General features: G+C 43.7%; 1 protein-coding gene across 1 annotated transcript in view; it reads right to left on the bottom strand.

Annotated features, from left to right (window-relative positions):
- Positions 1–6,000, bottom strand: part of lcor (ligand dependent nuclear receptor corepressor) — a gene marked incomplete at its 5' end in the record, with an annotated part of 84,554 nt that overhangs the window by 77,758 nt on the left and 796 nt on the right. The gene's annotated exons all lie outside the window — the stretch shown is intronic.

Genomic DNA, 6,000 nt, shown 5'->3' with positions numbered 1-6,000 from the left:
CTACTGGCCCATTGTCTTATGTAAGGTGAGACAGTTCGCGCACACACACACACACACACACACACACACACACACACACACACACACACACACAAGGGGAAGGAACACTTACATAAATTTAGGGTTAAGCCCATAGTACATGCAGGTTCAAAGTTTGGTTTTAAGGATTTGGGGGACTTTGATCATTTTGCAAGGGCAAGGAGTGTGCATGAGATTGAGAGAGAAAGAGAGAGAGAGAGAGAGAGAGAGAGAGAGAGAGAGAGAGAGAGAGAGACAGAGATTTTTGCCCAAAGTTCAGGTAAGATTCACGTTTATGATGTCTCAGTTAAGCCAGCCTGCCAGAAACTTGTGTGGATCATTGAACAATACACAATCTACAAGCTCACAACACTTCCAGGGCTGTGACGCGTCGTAGAGCATTAAGATCTTTTATTTTCGGGTTGGTGAAACACCGGCGTGTAACTAAAGTATATTAATGTTGTTATTCACAGCTCTGATTGCTCAACAACAGCAATCAGATGCCAAGCAACAAAACGGCATGCCATATCACTGGGGACCGTCCATGTGACAACCACAAACCTCTATAAATGTCTGTGTTTAAAAAAAAACACTCAACAATAACATTTATCTCCAGAACACGGACAAAGCCTCGCAAGGTGGTAATTAAGGGCTGCAGTATTCTTATTCCATTAATGTTTTGAAAAGAACATGACAGTCCTCCTCAGCGTGAGGAATAAACAGTGAAAACATGCTAACTATTTACTAGACTGGAGTTCCTACTACAGCAGATTGAAGAGGAAACAGGGAAGAAAAGAAAATGCATCTTTAATAACTTGGAGTCGGCGTGCCTTTCTAATGTCTTGACGAACAAAAACAAGAGGATTGTTTGTTAGTAATACAGGATGCCTCTTGAAAAGCCCACATTAAAGATGCATTTTTCAACTATTATCGCTGTCATGTTTCCCTTCTGCTTTCTTGTCTTTCATATAGCCCCCCCCCCCCCCCCCCCCCCCCCTTCACATCTCTCTCTAAAACAAACACACGCACGCACACACGCACACACACAACGTTATTACATATCGTTGTTGTCTGGGCAGAAACCTCTTATCTCCATGTTTTTTTACGAACCTTTTTCGTAAATTAACCCTACTTGATCATACTACGGCATCAAAAAAAAAACACCAAAAGTAGCAAATCCATAAGCTCGGAACATGGCACGATACAACACTTTGAGCTTGTAGATCTGCTACTTTTGCTAATTGTTTGAGCAAAAGTATTTGGACATACAAGGTTTCCACTCGACAATATCTTTCATATTTTGACAATTTTAAATTGTATTATTTTTTCGGAAAATGTTTTGTCTTTAGTGACACGCACAAAACAGGAACGCCACGCCACGCCAAGGTTGAAAGTGGTTAAGTGTGCGGCGCCCAACCCCCATAGCAGCACTCCCTGCCCCCTCTCTCCTCCCCCAAGGAAGGGGCCCCCCTGCCTGGTTGGCATTGCACCCCCCTGGCTGACAGCAGTGCACAGATGGGAAGGGACCCCACCACGGCGTGCCTGGGTCTGGGTCAACATCAGGCACATGGGGGTACAGGCAGTGAGTGGTGCATGGCTGGCTGGATTTACAGCAGCACACACTGTATACCGTCACAAAGTGACACACATAATAATGGCCCCTCCCGGACCAACAACAGCCAACACTATAAGGGCCTTTTGTCACTGTATACAATGGTGACCCCCCTATGGGATCATCAGATCTGCCATACTCTATGCACAGATCATCACTATAAGGGCCTTTTGTCATCGTAATATCGCCGCTGTCGGGGGCAGAAACCTCTTATCTCCGTATTCTAACTTTTTGTGGGTTTTTTTTCCCCCGTAGATTAACCTACTAATCCTATTCTTCTGCCTACGCACACGTCATGTCGCTCATACACGTCATGTCGCTCATACTCGTCATGTCGCTCATACACGTCATGTCGCTCATACACGTCATGTCGCTCATACTCGTCATGTCGCTCATACACGTCATGTCGCTCATACTCGTCATGTCGCTCATACTCGTCATGTCGCTCATACACGTCATGTCGCTCATACTCGTCATGTCGCTCATACACGTCATGTCGCTCATACTCGTCATGTCGCTCATACACGTCATGTCGCTCATACACGTCATGTCGCTCATACACGTCATGTCGCTCATACACGTCATGTCGCTCATACTCGTCATGTCGCTCATACTCGTCATGTCGCTCATACACGTCATGTCGCTCATACTCGTCATGCCGCTCATACACGTCATGCCGCTCATACACGCCATGTCGCTCATACACGCCATGTCGCTCATACACGCCATGTCGCTCATACACGTCATGTCGCTCATACACGTCATGTCGCTCATACACGCCATGTCGCTCATACACGTCATGTCGCTCATACACGTCATGTCGCTCATACACGTCATGTCGCTCATACACGTCATATCGCTCATACTCGTCATGGCGCTCATACACGCCATGGCGCTCATACACGCCATGTCGCTCATACACGCCATGTCGCTCATACACGTCATGTCGCTCATACACGTCATGTCGCTCATACTCGTCATGTATGAGCGAATTGGGGAAGAAGATCGACGTCATGTGATGACTTTGTTTCAAACAACGCTGTGTATTGGTCAAAAACCTGGTTGTGTGTATCAAGGAATACTCAATCGTATAATACAGCGTCACACAAAAGCATCGAAAGTAGCAGATCCGCAAGCGGCGCATTTCGAGCTTGTAGATCTGCTACTTTTGCTGGTTTTGAATTTGAATCGTGAAAGGTAACAGTTTTGGAACTTATGAGGTTTCCACCCGAGAGCGACGATATACAGATCCTGTCATGGTCTCTACTCTCTATGCAGAGATCAAATCTCAGATCAACACCATCCATCCTACCATCTTTCTGTTTCTCATCCACACACACACACACACACACACACACACACACACACACACACACACACACACACACACACACACACACACACACACACACACACACACACCACTCTACAACAACCCCCCTCCATCTCTCTCTCGCTAATGCACCACATGTTTAGTTTTTTTTTCTCCTCTCCTTTTCTTTTCGGTAAAACCCATGAAGAGAATTAACAAGATGAGAGAAAGTATGAGGCACAAATCTCCAGGGGTGTCCATCTGTGTGGACTGGAGGCGCATTACTGAAATACCAGCGACCTGCTAAAAAGTCTGGGGGGGAGACAGAGTGAGAGAGAGTTGTGTGTGTGTGTGTGTGTGTGTGTGTGTGTGTGTGTGTGTGTGTGTGTGTGTGTGTGTGTGTGTGTGTGTGTGTCGTCTCTGTCGGGTGGAAACCTCATATGTTTTCAGGATTGAAAAAGTAGCAGATCTACATATATTATTATATTATGATCATATAGTTCATTTACAGGGGGAATGAACACAAACACAAAAAGTTAGAGTACGGAGATAAGAGGTAGTAAGATCGTGCCGGTGTAATAACCTCTCTAATGTGGGACTGACTCAACCCCCCTCCCTCTCTCTCTTTATACTACTGTACGACCCTTGAGCAATCAAATTAGTCATAGTCGGCTGCCTACTGTATGGTGCCAACGGAATTAGCGGTAGGCCTATAATTAATACATTCTAATGACATTAACCTTTCTATTGCACGTGGCTTACACACATCAATATACAGCATAGTGGAGTGAGTTCTGCAGGCTGCATGGTCTCCTAAAATATCTGCCCTGTTTTTAGGCAACCTACTAAAGAGCAGTCTTCCAAACCCAACGGTTTTCATTCCGATGCACTGGCATTTTCTGATCAACGGTGATCATGTATTTTGTTTTGATTACACTGTTAAACAGAATTGCACTATTTTGTGTGAAACGAAACGAAACGTTTTGGCAGCTCAGGCTCGTGAGTAAATAGCCTACAGTATACAGCTATGTGTGTGTGTGTGTGTGTGTGTGTGTGTGTGTGTGTGTGTGTGTGTGTGTGTGTGTGTGTGTGTGTGTGTGTGTGTGTGTGTGTGTACTGTATAGGCTTATACTGTGTATATATATACGGTATACACACTATATCTGGCTGTAGGCTATCTTTAATGGTATATTGCTATTGCAATCACAGCACATTAAATATCAGTGTTGTATTATCTGTTTTCACAGGCAGCCAATTACAAAGGTTGTGTCATTTTCGTGGTTTTATCTGGATTGCTGCAAAAACAACCAAAAAATGATTGGGCCAGATCTTAAAAATCTGCATCTGTGCTCACAGATATAGCCTATATCGTCCAAACAATTGTAGTAGTAGCCTACAGGATTCAGTTTAACCAGCAATGATAACCCACCATTGTACGGCAGCCATAATAATATATAATTCACTCATAATGATAGCATACACACATATAACAACAACGAACATCGCCAAACAGAACTGAGTACCTAAATATCCCTATAGTTTTAGTATAAAACAAGACAAGCATGCATGTCAGACAAAGAAAAATGTTCATTCATATTGACAGAAAACCCTATAGACGTGACACTGACAGCAATATAGTTCAACACCAGCCCATGACAACCCTTTGTACCAAATGTACATGTGTTGACTCAGCTCAGTTATTTAACTTTTTAAAGAAAGAACGAGTTTCTATCGCCAAAAGCAATAATATAACCTCGTGGCTATAGGTTTACTAATTACTTTAAGGTTATGCAAACGCAAATAGCTATAAACCAAAACCCGAAAACATTGCCATTCGTTAAAAAAAATACATAATCATACAGGCCTATGTCAACAAACAAAATATCCATATTGGAGGAAAACAGTAGTCTGTGTACAGTATGTGCATTATTATTATTAAACGGTTGGCTGGTTAAGTGGGTGACGGGTCAAACAGAACATCTGGACCGTCCAAAAACATTGCAAAAGCCGCAACACCCTTTTCCACAGTGCGTCCGATCAGGGTTTGCGGCGATAAAAGCCAGATTATGAGCCATCAGAGCTATGGAAACCAGCCGAGGTAACCAGAGAGAGAGAGGGGTTGGGAGATCAGAGGCGAAGAGTGGATGATAATCTCGCAATAACGTCGGATACGACGATCTAACCGGATTAAACAAAGCTAATGAAATACCAGAAAGAAACGGGGAGGGGCGGGGGGGTATAGTTGAGAGTACACATGGAAAAAAGAAAAGAAAACGAAAATAAACGCACGCGGACTCAATTAAAGGTCGCAAACTAAATTTGATGCAGTTTTCATATTCGCTGCAATAGCCTAATATTCAGCAACCGAAGCTATTTTTATACACCACCATCCATAATAACCCAGCACTGCATCACACTGTCCTTTACTTGCAACAAGCACACAGTAGTAGGCTATATGTCTTTATGAAATCATAAACATCGCTTTATAAACTGCAGCTGAACAAATCCTCAACTGTTTATCATCATCATCACCATCGGCTTCAATGAAAGAATCACTTCAACAAGTAGGCGACTATAAGGTGCTTTCATTCGAGACCAGGGGCGATCAAAAAGCAAAGCCCTATTTTTCCTTGTCAACCCCCACCTTCGTTCCTCCCCCCCTAAAATACAAAATTATTTTCACTGACATATCCCCAATGCAGCAATGCGCGTTCCCAAAACCAAGCGCCGATTTCGAGGGCAAAGCGCGCCGGTAGCGCGCGCTATAGGCTAGCTACAGTGTTGCCAGAAATAAGCAACCATGCGAGAAATAAGCAACCATGGTGGTCTATGAAAACAAGCCCAAAAGAAGCGATTGCCAAGCTGATCTACAAGCTCACAATGCATCATGTGATGCATTGTGAGGTTGGAGATCTGCTATTTTCTCAAAAAGAAATATTGGGGGGGGGGGGTCCCTGGGCAGTATTTTTTAAAGAAATGCATAGGCCTATTAATCTGGGGTTCTTGCCAAATGAAATAATGTTTATGAACCACACTGGTGTAAACATTAGGAAACAAG

Source organism: Electrona antarctica (assembly GCF_951216825.1).
Source record: "Electrona antarctica genome assembly, chromosome: 4".
Lineage (NCBI taxonomy): Eukaryota > Metazoa > Chordata > Actinopteri > Myctophiformes > Myctophidae > Electrona > Electrona antarctica.
The sequence above is the reverse complement of the archived record's forward strand: the minus strand, read 5'-3'. Positions and strand labels throughout refer to the sequence as shown.